The sequence below is a fragment of the Alligator sinensis genome, unplaced genomic scaffold (assembly GCF_000455745.1).
Source record: "Alligator sinensis unplaced genomic scaffold, ASM45574v1 scaffold188_1, whole genome shotgun sequence".
Lineage (NCBI taxonomy): Eukaryota > Metazoa > Chordata > Crocodylia > Alligatoridae > Alligator > Alligator sinensis.
Window position 1 is genome coordinate 2,893,357 of NW_005841903.1, and position 15,265 is coordinate 2,908,621.

Genomic DNA, 15,265 nt, shown 5'->3' on the forward strand with positions numbered 1-15,265 from the left:
CGTGCCCCCTGGATAACCCACTTGTGGCTCCATCCCACCCCCCCTCCATCCCACCCCACCCCAGCTGCAGGGCCTGCCCCTGCTTCAACCCAACTCTCTCCCTCACCGCCTTTGGGTGGTGAGAGAGAGAGTAGGACTAGGGATGGGGCCTCATTCTGCCCACCACCACCACCACCACCGCAGCCCTTTCCAGAAGTGATCTCCTTCTGAAAAAGGTTGGAGACCACTGACTTACAGAAAGGTCTCACAAACCTGAAAGAGTAAGCAGAAAAGTGGTACATAAAATGCAATACTGGTAAACTGATGAATGCAAACTAATGAACAAGGGGAGAAATAACCTATACTTATACTAAAAAAAATAATAATTATAGGCTCTGAATTAGTTGCTACCACACAGGAAGCAGATTTTGGAGTCATCAGTTGTGTACAGAAGTAACATTTTTCATGTTGGAGAATTCACTGTTCAGCACAAGGTGGCAAAGGCCTGCAGCAAGGCAGCAGCCCTGGACTTCAGGAGAGTGGATTTCAATGAGGTAAGAAGAATAGCTAGGGAAACACTGAGGTCCCGGAGGGTAGGGGAGTTGGGTGTCCAAGAAGAATGGTCATTCCTTAAGGAGAGGATCCTCCAAGCCCAAAGGGAGGTAATCCCAACATGGATCAAAGGGGGCAAGAGGGCGCAAAAGCCCCCACAGCTCACCAAAAGCATTTGGGACCATCTCCTAGCTAAAAAAGAGGCGTACACCCAATGGAAGGGAGGGGCCATCCCCAGGGAGGACTATACCTCTGTTGCTCAGAGCTGTAGGGGAGCGGTCAGGAAGGCCAAGGTGGAGATGGAACTGGGATTAGCTACCCGGATCAAGGACAACAAGAAGTCCCTTTTTAAATACATAGGGGGTAAAAAGAAGGTACCAGGTAACATGGGGCCTCTGCAGGACACGCTAGGAAATCTGGTCATCACACCAGACAGCAAAGCTAACCTATTTAACAATTTCTTTGCCTCCATTTTTCTGATCAGGGACCAGGTCATCCTCCCCACTGGGACCCCCATAGGCCCCAGGGGAGGCATACCCAGGCCTAGGGTCAGAGAGGACCTAGTCAGGGAACTTCTAGAGGGACTGGATGTATTTAAATCAGCAGGTCCTGACGATCTCCACCCCAGAGTGCTGAGGGAATTAACAGAGGTCATTTCGGGACCCCTGGCACAGCTTTATGAGCACTCGTGGTGCTCTGGCATTGTGCCAGAGGACTGGAAAAGGGCCAATGTGGTTCCCATTTTCAAAAAAGGGAGGAAGGAGGACCCAGGAAACTATAGGCCTGTTAGTCTTACCTCGGTGTTGCAGAGCACTGGGGTGCCCTGCTCCTAGACAGGGGAAACTGCCGGGGAAAGAGCCCTGGAAGGGAATAAGTAGCACAGCTGTGGGTTGCCCGGGGCAACCAGGAGGTCAGCTGACTTGGTGGAGGGATGTGGGCACGCTAGAGGAGAGGGACAGACTGCAACTAGATCTAGAAAGGTTACAGGGGTGGGCGGATGAGAACAGGATAGGTTTCAACCCTGACAAGTGCAAGGTACTGCACCTGGGGAGGAAGAACCAGCAGCATACCTACAGGCTGAGGAACTCCCTTCTCATCAGTGCAGAGGCAGAAAAGGATCTTGGAGTCATTATTGATGCCAAAATGAACATGGGCTGACAGTGTGGGGACGTGGTCAGGAAGGCCAATCATACCTTGTCATGCATCCACAGATGCATCTCAAGCAGGTCCAAGGAGGTGATCCTCCCCCTCTGTGCGGCACTGGTCAGGCCACAGTTGGAGTACTGCATCCAGTTCTGGGCACCGCACTTCAGGAGGGATGTGGACAACATGGAGAGGGCCCAGAGTAGGGCCACCTGCATGATCAGGGGTCAGCAAGGCAGGCCCTATGATGAGAGGCTAAGGGACTTGAACCTATTCAGCCTCCACAAGAGAAGGCTGAGGGGGATCTAGTGGCCATTTACAAACTAGTCAGGGGGGACCAGCAGGCATTGTGGGAGTCCCTGTTCCCCCGAGCACTACCAGGAGTGACAAGAAATAATGGTTGCAAACTGGCAGAGTGTAGATTCAGGCTCGATATCAGGAGGTGCTACTTCACTGTCAGGGCGGCTAGGATCTGGAACCAACTTCCAAGAGAAGTGGTGCTGGCTCCTACCCTGGCGGTCTTTAAAAGGAGGCTGGATGAACACCTTGCCGGGGGTGTTTGACCACAGTACTCTTTCCTGCCGTGGCAGGGGGTCAGACTTGATGATCTGCTCAGGTCCCTTCCAACCCTACCAATTATGAAACTATGTGATGGGGCCCCCCCAAAAGCACTCTGTAGCCATAACATGTTCACAACAGCAGAGCACTTAAAATGGTCAATTGCATGAAAGTTTAACCCTCATCTGATGTAGTATAAGACAGGGGCACTCTAAGGCAGAGAGTCTTTGGGAACATGTGTACAGGTTCCCTGCAAGAATTAATTTTAGGCAATTCCACTTGCATCCCATGCAGCTTTGCAGCACTGAGCAAGCACCAGAGCAGCCCTTCCCCCAGGGTTGTTACAGAGAGGAGACAGAAAACCTGTCTCCTCCCTACACAACTGTGAGGTGTGAGGAGTGGGAGAGCTGCTAGAGGACCCATATGTGCTAGCTTGGGCCAGTGCAGGCAGGCTCTGAAACCCTCCCCCCCCGCCCCTTGCACCCAACAAGTAAAGAAGGCATGGTCAATTCCATGACTCTCTAATTCATGGCACTTTGTGTAAAATGCCTTAAGTTACAGCACTTTTCCAACAGGCTGCCTGAACTTCTGTACACATCCACTGTAGGAAGTTCACGAAACTCTCTGACTCTACGTTCAGTGAACTGAGAAGGTAACAACATCAGAAATTGAAAGCATCATTCCGCTGTTGTACAAAACCAGGGTGCACCCACATTTTGAATACTGTGTCCAATTGTGGTCCCACCATCTCAAAAAAGGATATTAGAACTGGAGAGAATACAGAGATAGGCAACGGATTACAGAGAAGAGATAATCAGGTATGAAACTGAAAAGGCCAAGACTCTTCAGATAGGACAGAGATTTGTAAAATCACAAGTGGTCTGGAAAATGTGAGAGAACTGTTATTCATCGTCTCATAATACAAGAATTGGAAGCATAAGTAAAATTATCAGGCAGCAAGTTTAAAATAAACTAACTTAAAATAAAAGGAAATATGCTTTTATATTGCATGTAATTAACTTGTGGAGCTTGTTGCTACAGAAGGCAATAGTGGAGGTAAATAGTATAGATTAGGCCCCTCACAGTCCATCAAACACAGCAGTCAGGATGTAACTCAGGGACAGGCAAAGTCTAGCCCTCAGGACAGATTGGGCCTGCAGTGAACTCCATTTCCCAGCAGGCCCTGCCCTGTTGCTGTGGCTTGTTTCCATGGATACCCCAGCAATGGGGGTGTTGTGATAGTGTGCTGCCAGGGTTTCCATGGAGACTGACCCCAGGGTGGACAGCTGGGCAGGGAGCTGCTCCAAGAACAGGACATTGCGGTGGTGGTAACAGTGTAGTCCAGAGCTGGGGCAGACTGTGAGCCACTGCCTGCACACCTGAGGCAGGGGCATGCAGGCAGTGGATTGTAGATCTGCCCCAACTCTGAAGCACACTGTCACTGCCGCAAGGTCCCAGCTCCGAGCAGCTCGCTCCCCAGCTGCATGCCCTGCCAGTGCTGCTGGGGCCAATCTCCATGGTAACCCTGGTTCCACACTGTCATGGATCTGCCACTGCTGGGGTCTCCACAGAAACCAAATGCAGAGACACATATACAGGGGCTACTGGGAAATGGAGTCTGGCCACTGGCCAGATCCAGCATTTTGCCTGCCCGTGATGTAATCTGAAGCTGACAACTTGGAGGACGTGTAAACCTTACAGTCTAGAAATACTGAGGAAGGAACTTGGATAAATTCTTTTCTAATTTATTGCCTCTACACTTTACCTTCTTCTTCTGAGTCTCTTATCTGATATCTATTTTTAACCCCAGTATCTTTAATAAGTTTTTACTTTTTGTTGCTGGCAGCTTGCTGACATGAAATAAAGGACCGTTTAACTTCATTTTCACCAATATCCAAGCGTCTTAATAAATACCATCCAAAGGAACATATATTATTGACACACATTTAAATCTAATATGGTTTATTCACAGATATCATCGGTTATCTAATGTATATGTAATGAATGAATGCCATACAAATATCATATAAATGTCATTTTGTTTGGTGATTTTCATCTCTAATTGAATCATTATTAGACTTTCTATTGCCCTAATATTTGTAGAAGATTAAAATACAATCCCTAGGTCAAAATGCCTAATCTTTCATTCATTTAGGATTTGGCATGCTAAGTCAACTTATGTTATAATGTAGGTCCAATGGAAACCTTACATTCTTAATTTTAATTTTAATGATCTATTGTCATGCTGTTCTTGTATATGCTAATAGTTCAATTTATTCCCAATTCAGTAAAGAAACAATTGACTGAGCTGGGCCAGGTCAGTCCACTCTGAAATTCCAGCCTTGGAATTTTTACATTGTTTTCCAGTAGCTTTTGTTATTGACTTCTGGATATTGCTTTGGAATTTAGGATCTTGCTTTTTGACCTGAGTTCCGGTTTATGCTGTGCTGGAGCTGAAATCACATTACAATGTCAAGATATGCCTCTTGGACAGGAAAACAGGGAAACAAGGTTGGGGTGGGGGAAAACAAAAACATTGCCCAATCATATCTGGTTAAGTTAAACAGCAATGAAGAAGCAAAGATATTTCAAAGGCTGGGTCCATCACATATATTTCCAAAGTAAGTATTTTATATAGTATACCATGTCAAAATTCATCTTCCAAGCATGTAGCTGGTATCACTTCCCTCAGTCAGTCAGAAATCCTTTGGGGGTACAATCTTCTTTCTGAATAGATCTTTTGTTGCTCTTTGATAACCTAGAGTTCTGAAATGCTTTCTTTTTCTAAGGTGAATTAAAGAGAACAGGCCAAATTCTCTAACATTTCACATTTGAAGTAGCCACTTTCACCTGTACAAATTCATGCAAAAACTTACTTTTCCATTGGACTGCATTTTATACCCCCACTGCACAAGGTAAGCCAGTGGGGAATCAGACATATAAATCACAATTCATATCTATGCCATACATATATGTTACTGGAATCAAAATTGAAATTTGGATTTCAATTCTACCGATATTCAGTTGCATTTGAAGCTGAGATTCTATAATTCACTTTTGTGGTTGAAGCTTGTATTTGCTTATAATTGTTCCCTCGTTTTCTGGGAAAAGAATGTGGGATATTTATGCAGTTAGATCTATATAGAAGAATAAGGGCCAAAATCAAATAGAATTTTCCTGTTCCATCATTCACTGCTCCCTTTTACCTCTTTTAGATCATTATAGACCATGTTCAGTTTTAACTGTTGTGTAAACTGGTAGAAGGGGTAATCTTTAAGGTTGTGTGAAGCTTCAGTCCCCAATTTAATTCGGCAGAGATTTGGCCCGATTTGGTGGCCGAATCTCTGAATCCGAATTGAATCAGAGGACCCATTAATCTTTCTGAATCAAAATGGAACCCTCTGAATCAATTCAGACATAGAGACAGCTTTAAATGTTTTTCTACATACCTCTAGGTAGCAGGGGCTTGTGAATGCTGTGATGCTGGGGCTCATGGAGAGCCCCACAGAAGCACAAGGGGGCCCCCTGCACCCCCTGGCTCAGCGACTGATGCCTCCTGGGTCTGGGGCATCACCCGGGGTCCCCCTGCAGGTGACTGCTGAGCCAGGGGGGTGCAGGGGGCTGCCCCAGAATGCTACCAGGCAGACCCAGAAATGGACCAGAAGTATTTCTGGTCCACTTCTGGGTTCACCGCCAAGCATATGACACTCCCCCCCACCCCCGCTGCAGATTGCTCCATCTGCCCCAGCATCACAGCAATCACGAGCCATGCCTGCTACCTCATGGTATGTAGAAAAAAACTTTTAAAGCTATGTCTGTGTCCAAATCACTGATTCTCCAAATCAGCATTGAATCTTCAGATTCGGATTTGACCTAATCAAATCAGGGACAGTGATCCGAATCAATGAATCAAATCACTGTCTCCAATTTGGGCCGAATCCAAATCGAATAGGGCCCATTTTGCTGACCTCTAGTAATCTTATTGTATGATTTTAGTAAAAATTATTAATTATAAAAATATTGTTATTTCATTTATTTTTATACACACACACACACATGCACGCACACATATATACATATACATAGTTTTTATTCTTTATTTTATTATACTGTTTTGGCAAAAGCTGTAAATAAACTACTACTAACGCTACATAGGCACATCTATCTTGAATTGTGATGCTGTCTGGGTTGACTGGTAAAGAATTTAAACATGATACATCATTAGTTTGTTTCTGTGGGGGCTGGGGGGGCATATTTATATAGCTAAAACTCTGTTCTGTTATAGTTCTAAACAGAAAGAAAACAAGTTGGTTAAACAAAATACAGATGTATTCCATCTTCCTCTACCTAAACATTTGATTCATTAAGAGGAGAGCTCAGATATTAAGCCGAGTACCAAAGTATTGCAAAAATATGATGTATATCTTAGTGACATTCACTGCAATGGTGAGCTTTTAAAATCAATAGAGAACTGGGATGGGATGGCAATACAGATGTATTGGAGTCTGAAGGCAAGATGCTTTCTGATTCTCCTAAGACTGTATTCTTAATTCAGGTTAACATTAATACTATAGTGCCACCCAGCACTGGAGCTATAGCTCAACTAAATGGCAAGCAGGACAACAACTTCCAGCCAGACACTGTCACCACCATCACCACAGCCTCAAGATGCAGGGTGCAGAACTGCCCTGTTACACCTCTGCACTGAAGCATGCCAGGGCCACACTGTCCTCCTCTGCATGGGACAAAGATTGCCTGCTCCAATCAAGAAAGCACTTAAGTTAGTCATTATGCACATGGTTATCATTTACTTAAGTCAATGGATATCAGGCACATACTTAAATATTTTGCCTTTGGGGCTGAACTGAAGCCTAAATGACATGCCCAGGATCACACAAGAACACAGAAACAGAGAACTCAGGAGGATCACTTTGGTGAACAAGTCCAGTCCTTTGCAACCATAGGCAAATCCTTTGGGGCCTGTCAACACTGCCTCCATGACAAGACTCTGAGGGCTGTGACACTATCACCCTGACTCAGTCTCATACCACACATGTGAAACCCTCAAAAGGATGCAAGGGTTTAAGGTGCTTCTGAGTGTGTAGTAGTAAGTGTTCCTGAGATAGAGCACCTGAAAGCAGTGTCAGATCGTACTCTCAGGGCTGCTCTTATACTGATTCATTTCCAGGATTTGGCATATGAGGTGTGGGAGTAAGCGGAGTGTGCTTCCTGATGGTGCTACCTGAGCTGACATAGATAAGTCCTTTGTCCAAGAAATTCCAAAGTACATCCATTCTGGTCCCTCCCACACACCGCAACTGGCAAAGCACCCCTATGATAATCTTAGGAGAACTGGAACCACAACTCCCAGATCCTCAGCTAGTGCTTGAACTACCCTCAATATCCTTCTTCTTCATAAAATGCCAGCTTCTTTTACTTCTTCATCTGATTTGTTGTTTAACTTGAAGCACATGTACAGCACTGTCAGTACTTGAGTTTGTTATTGATAAAAAATGAAATCAGAGTTTACATAGGGTTTAGGACAGGGCTGATTGAAGCATGGTTTGCAGACTGGATCCAGCCTACAGAGCCAAGTCTTCCATTCTGTGGAGCTCCCTACAGGTCCAGAAATTTGATGGTGGTAGCAGTGTTAGTTGGCATCTCTGGGAGCCCCACAACAATTAATGCTGCCATGTTTCCCTACCACTAAATTGTTGGACCTGTGAGGAACCCCACGGGCCAGAGGACTTAGCCCCACATGACATATCAGGCTGGCACAAGGGAGGCAAAGAGAAGGCTGAACCTAGCATGCTGGTTCTAGCCCATGAACCAGCTGCAGCTCTGTGGCAGCCCAGTAGGGGGTGCTCCTGCACGGAGCCACCCACCTCACTGCGCCCGACCAAAAACCATGTTTTGGGTGTCTCCTTGAGGGCACCTACATACTGCCCCCTCCACCCCAGAGCACACTCACAAGCCTAAGGTAACTGCTGCCACCACCCAAGCCTGGGTCTTGTTAGGGCTCCATGCAGCCCGCAGTACACAGATCCTGTAGACCTTGGAGGTGCTTAACCCACCATGGTACTTTGGGGTGCTTCCTTTTAACCTGAAGCATTGACAAGTAGCCTCCTGTACCAGAGGAGAGCAAAAACCCTACCCCCACCTTAGCCAGCCGAGTGAAGGGGGCTTTAAAGGCTAGTCTCACCCTCATAAGCATTTATAGAAAGTCATGCTATAAGAGTTAGTTTTATTGATCAAAGAAGGAGGGAGTGAGGAAGGAATACAAAACAATGGAAAATTGACAGAAAACCCACTTGAGCAAATCAGAATGGCTTGCTGGCCCTTTTGATATGAGTCTAGTTCACTGAATCTGTAGTTACTGGATATATTTTAGGTAAGTTGCTCACATGTTTATTCAGAGACCTCTGGAGCTCTAGAGGCCGACTGCTTGTTTCAGTGTCCCAAAATGTCTGACCCCACCAAAATGAAGTGACCCCCTTTTAAAAGCTTTGTGACCTCATCACTAAGTTCCCACCATAGACCAGTATCCTCAGAACATGGCTGTTGCAGGCTGGTTAGTCTGAAAAATGTCAGCAACCTCAGGTGAGGGAGGACTAGGGTTACACAAGACAAAGGAAGAGTGAGCTCCTCCCTCCCTCAGGAATTTCTCCAGCCTGGGTCATGTAGCTGGCCAGGTAACCAGGTGGACTTAAATCATGGAACTAGAGTAAACCAATGGAGGGGGGCTGTCTTAGACCAGGAGGCAGAGAGAAAGAGGAATTTTTTCACAACCTCACTTATTGAACTTGCATTTGAGCACCACTGATTGACAGAATATGAAGTGAGAAAGATAAGATCTGATCCTAAGCAGTACTGAGCACCAGCAACTCTTAATGACTAACAGGAAATGCAGATGCTCAGTACTGTTAAGGCTTACAAGCAAAGTGAGAATTTCTGATTTGGGCTGGATTCCACCCTCCACAACCTTGTGCCATCAGTCTTTTTCTTGTGATTGAGAGATGTGAAATAAAACAGGCAAATTCATATAATTGCAGTAAAAGGAAAAAGCAGCTATTTGATTGGTGGGAACAAGCAAATTCCTTCATATTCTCAAGTTACTTCAGACTTAGCCTTCCTATTATTATAGGCATCAAGCTAGATCAGAAAAGCTGTATTTAAGTCGCAGAACATTTCCTGATGAGGCTCATGGGTCAGAAGAACCAATAATTTAGGTCCCACTCCCTACTTACCGCATAGTTCTTACTCACAAACCTAGTGTTCTGACTTCAGTGGGATTAGGTATTAGTAACTGCTAGCCCCATAAATACTGTGAACCCCTACTTCATTCACAGCATCCACCAAGATGTTAACATAAAAAATTTTAAAGGCTTTAAAAAACCCACAGAAACAGTGTCTCAGCTTCTAATTATAGAATCATACTAAATTAGGGTTGGAAGGGACCTCAGGAGTCATCTAGTCCAACTCCCAGCTCGAAGCAGAAACATCCCCAACTAAATCATCCCAGCCAAGGCTTTGTCTGGCCAGGTCTTAAAAACATCCAAGTATGGAGATTCTTCAACCTCTCTTGTGAGAAAGTTTTCCCTAATATCTAATTTAAACTTCCGTTGCTGCAACTTGAGACCATTGCTTCTTGTTCTGTCATCTGACACCACTGAGAACAACCTAGCTCCATCCTTTTTGGAAGTGCCCTTCAGACAGTGAAAGGCTATTATTAAATCCCCCCTCAGTCTTCTTTCTACAGTCTAAATAAGTCCAGTTCTCTCAGCCTCTCCTCAGAAGTCATGCACCCCAGCCCTCTCACCATTTGCACTACCCTCTGTTGGACTCTCTCCAACTTGTTCACATCCTTTCTGTAGCGGGGGGCCCGACACTGAACGCTACTCCAGATGTGGCACCACCAGTGCCAAATAGAGGGGAAGAATCATTTCCATCAAGCTGCTGGCAACACTGCTACTGATGCAGCCCAGTATGCTGTTAGCCTTCTCTGCAACAAGGGCACACTGCTGGCTCATCTTCAGCTTATTATCCACTGTAACCCCCAGGTCCTTTTCTGCAGAGCTGCTGCCCGTAGTGTATCTACTACTACCCCCACTTTAGTGTCAACTGCAAAGTTGCTGAGGGCACACTCAATCCCATCTTCCAGGTCACCGATGAAGATATTGAACAAAACCAGCCCCAGGAATGACCTCTGAGGCACTCTACTCGACACTGGCTGCCAACTAAACATCGACCCATTGACTATTATCCTCTTAGCCTCGTGACCCAATCATTTTCTATCCACCTTACAGTCCATACAACCCATACTTCCTTAGCTTGCTTGCAAGAATGTTGTGGAAGACCATATCAAAAGTCCTGCTAAAGTCAAAGGCAGACAAGGTTCCTTGGGTGAATTTGATATCTTTTATTAGACGAACCCAAATGGTTGGAGAATATATGCTAAAGTCAAGGTATATTAAGTCCACTGTTCTCCCTGCAACCACAGAGCCAATCGTCTCCTCATAGAAGGCACTCGGGTGGTTCAGGCATGACTTGCCCTTGGTGAATCTATGCTGACTGTTCCTAACCACCTTCTCCTCCAAATGCTTAAAAATTGATTCCTGGAGGACCTGCACCCTGATTATTCCAGGGATTGAGGTGAGGCTAACCAGCCTGTAGTTCCCTATGTCCTCCTCCTTCCTTTTGTTAAACATGGGCATTATACAATCATCCTGGACCTCTCCTGATTGCCAAGAGTTTTCAAATATCATAGCCAGTGGCTCTGCAATCACATCGGCCAACTCCCTCAGCACGCTAAGCATCTCATCCAACCCATGGACTTGAATCCATCTTTTCTTCAATAATCCCTAACCTGTTCTTTTGACACTGTTGGGGCTGTCCACCTTGTCCCCAAATAACAGCAGACACCCACCATGATGTCATCCTTGTTGCTTTCCCCTCTGACCGTAACCCAGAAACCTTCAGCAGGCCTGTCTCCAGATTCATATTGGAACTCTGAGCAATCATATAGCTTTTACATATAGTGCAACTCCTCTTCCTTCTCTTCTCCCCTACCTGTCCTTCCTGACTCATTTATACCCATCCCTGACAGTGCTCCAGTCATGCAAGCTATCTCAAGAAGTCTCTGTTATTCCAAACGTGTCATAGTTCTATGACTGGCAAGGACTTCCAATTTTTCCTGCTTGTTTCCCAGGTTCCATGCATTTGTTTACAGATACCTGAGGTAATTAGCCAATTGCCCTACTTCCTCAGGAAGAATGAGAAATTTTCCCTTGTTCCCCACATCCTGCTTGTGCTTCCTCCAGGTCACCCACTTCCTCACTCACCTCAGTCTCCATACCCCAGTGAACCTAGTTTAAAGCTCTCTTCATCAGGTTAGCAAGCCTGTCTGTAAAGATGCTCTTCTCTCTCTTTATCAGGTGGATTCCATCTCTTCCTAGCAATCCTTCTCCTTGGAATAATATCCCATGGTTGAAGAATCCAAAGCCCTACTGGGTACACCAACTGCAAAGCTATGCATTGATCTGTAGGACACATACCCCCCTAGCGACCCCCCCCCCCCCCCCCCCCCCCACACACACACACACACCTGGGCCCTTCCACTTGACTGGAAGGACTGAGGAGAACACCACCTGAGCCTCTGTCCATTTCATTCTTACATCCAGAGCCCTGTAGTCACTTTTGATCTGCTCAGGGTCACCCCTAGCAGCATCACTGGTGCCCACACAGATGAGCAGCATAGGGTTGCAGTCAGAGGGCTGGATTTGTTTCAGTAATCCCTCCATGGCATCTTGGATCCAGGCTCAAGGCAAGCAGAAGACCTCCCAAGACAACAAGTCAGGCTGGCAGATGGATGCCTCCATCCCCCATAGAAAGGAGTCTCCAACCACCAGCACCCATCACTTCTTCTTGAAGGCAGTTGTCTTGATCCCCACAAACTTGGGGATGCCTGGCCTCGCCACTTCCAAAGGAACATGCTTCTCCTCCTATGTTGCTGGGGTTCCATAGCTGATGCAGGGCATGTGCCACCCAAGATTTCTGCACCAATGGCGGGATGTGGAGTGCAAGGGTGCAGCCTGGCTGGAGCCAGAGCCCAGCAGCAGCAGGCGTGGCAGAAGCAGTGGTGCAATTTCTGCACTGGTGGTGGAGTGTGGGCCTGCAACCCAGCCAGAACCAGTGCCCGGCAGCAGCAGGGCCGGTGGTACAGATTTGTACCCCAACACTGTCAACACTTACACATAATCTATGTAGGGATCTATATCTATTCTCCAGGCAAACCACTGCAGGTGGAGCTGAAAACTTCTGCTTGCTGCCAGAGGTCACAAGTTTCTAGCTTTTACTGTCCTGGGAGTGCATTCGACTTCTTCCTCTAGCGCTGCCTCTAGCAGTCCATCCTCAGCAGCTCCTCCAGCATGGAATCGATTAAGTACTCATGACAGAAGATTCTTTGGAGCCTCATCACCTCCTCCTGTAGCTCTCTTGACTGTTCCCTGAGGGACACCAGCAAGAAGCACTGCTCACATCACAGGCACTCCTGCACCTGGAAGGAACCTGCAAGCTGCAGTCTCCACAGCACCAAACCATGACTTGGATGGAAGCCTTAACAGTGATCAATCCCACCTGGACAGATCTTTCACAGGTGCAAGCAGGGGGAAGAGCTGGAAGTGGCAATGGCTCTGGCATTGCAATGTCCTCCAGCCATTTCTCTACGTCTCTTAATCTGCCACCTCTTTCTTCCTGCCCCTCTTTGCAAGCACACCTTCCCTAGTAAACTCTCCTGTAAGCTGGCCTGCTTCCTCTCACCAGGCTTACAGTGAAGAAAGGCGAGAGAGTTTCCAGGCAAACTCCCTAGTGAACTCCCCCTCACTCTGGAATCTAGTTAAATGAAAGACTTAAGTCTTGGTCTAACTGCTGAGTTTTAGCTACTTACATTCAATATACATAGGTTAATTATTCTTATTCACTTGAGAAGGGTGCGGGGCTAATTTGTGACATGCCTGCTTGAAAAGTTTGCCCTACTGTTCTAGATTATGCTGCCTCCTCCTACAGGCGAGTTCAAATCCATAGACTTTTAGTCAAACCAAAATATTGTCAAATGTGGCCACGTCCCACTTTTAAAGTGATTTTAACCCTTGGAAATAAATGGCTTTAGACTCCTGAGATTCTGGCTTCATGTTCTAAGACAACTTATGCAAAGTTACTAAAGCATGCTTGACAAAACTGAACTAATCTTATTCAAGGAGCGAGTTGGGCTTGAAGTAAAGATGCAAAAGGAGGGTAACTGTGTTCTAGTATGAAAGTCAGGATGGGAGCAGGTAATGCATCGTGCACAAAATAAGACCAGTGTATATCCCAGGCACAGAGATCAGGGAAAGCCAGTGACTTCATATCTCTGCATATGGGGAAGCATGGAGTAACAGCTGCTTCTTTAGAATACCAGTCCTGGATCAACATACTGCCTGTTTGTGTGTTCCAGTGTCCTTCCCTCCCAACCCCATAGAATCCCTTACACAAAATCAGATTACTCGTGCCTTCTTTAGAAAAAGGGTTATTGTTACCATGTAGGTATAAGAGCTAAAGGCTCTTAAACTTCTAAGACTGCTTTGATAGAAAACTCTATTTATTTTTCCCCTCTTTTGCTAATTTAGAACTTAATGGAATTTTTGGAAGATAAAATCAAAAGTTAGAGTCAAGGTAATATTTTAAAAGCTTATACAGCTGTAGCTATGAGATCACAGAATAAACTAGCAGGAACTGAAGTCATGCAGTGGAGAAATATCAACTCTAGCAGAAAATGTATTTAAAAGAATAATGATCATAAGGAACGAAAGTAGAAAAATAAATGTAAGCTGTGTTTTGGCATTTTCATAAGTGCTAATTTTTAAAGCCAGTCTCATGAAAGACTCAAATGAGATGGTGCCCCTCTCACCACATTGCAAATTTCTTCAAAGAGAAACTACATCATGTTTTTCCTTTTATTCTTCCTTCTCTTTCATATCAAAGTGTCCTGACCTGATTGACAATTAGCCATCACAGCAGCTAACAGTGTATAATAGGGGTGGATGAACCACTCACTGAAACAAAATTGGATATAGGACAGAACTTGTGGAATAAAATCATAGGCTCTGTTGAATTACCTTTCAAAAAAAACATGTAAAGTCTTTTTAATGGAAGAGTTTTTTGTTGGTGATATCCACATGGTTGGGATAGATTTTGGGCATTACAGTACCCTTCCTTGGGTCTCAGCGTTGGCGTGTTTTCTTTTATTTTATGATAGCATTATAATAAATCATTCAGGTGTCTGGAGTGTTTCATTCTTTACATGCAACAGAAGATGATAACATTCTCTCCGGTTATGCTGGTCAATACGACGGGGATTCATTGAATCCTGCCTCAAGGACCTGAATTATAATTATGCTGTTTCTACAAAACTGCTCACCCTTTACTCAATACCAGAGGCTCCCAGCCTTTCCATACTGTAATCCAACGTGACACCCACAATAATTTTTAGAACAGCACAGTGATCACAACTTCCAAGTTTAACTACTTTTACAGCAGCTTCTCACGTGGATCATTCAACAAATCTGCAGAAGTCTTATAAGTAAAGCAAACATCCATCACAGGACTGGCTCATATTAAACAACAGTACACCTAAGACTTTTTCCATAGAATTTTTAGGTAAATTACCCACAGCATCTGATACAGATACTTAGTATGTCTATAGAAAGCTTACATTTTATCAGGCACAAAAGTTATAGTAATCAGATGTCTGTCACAGCAACTGAAGTGCTTCCTTTAACTATAAAAATAAGAACATGCAGTGCCAGAAGCTCTGCTATAAATAACCAATTACACTTCACTCATTCAAATTAGTGATTCTTTTTGCCCCAAGTATCCTAGCCATTTGGCAGGATACCACATTGTGATAATTAATAAATGTAGTTTACTGGTTGTATTTATATTTCAGGGCCCTTAAAAGGGCATATACTGTGTTTGGGGGGGGGGGGGGTTAAAAAAG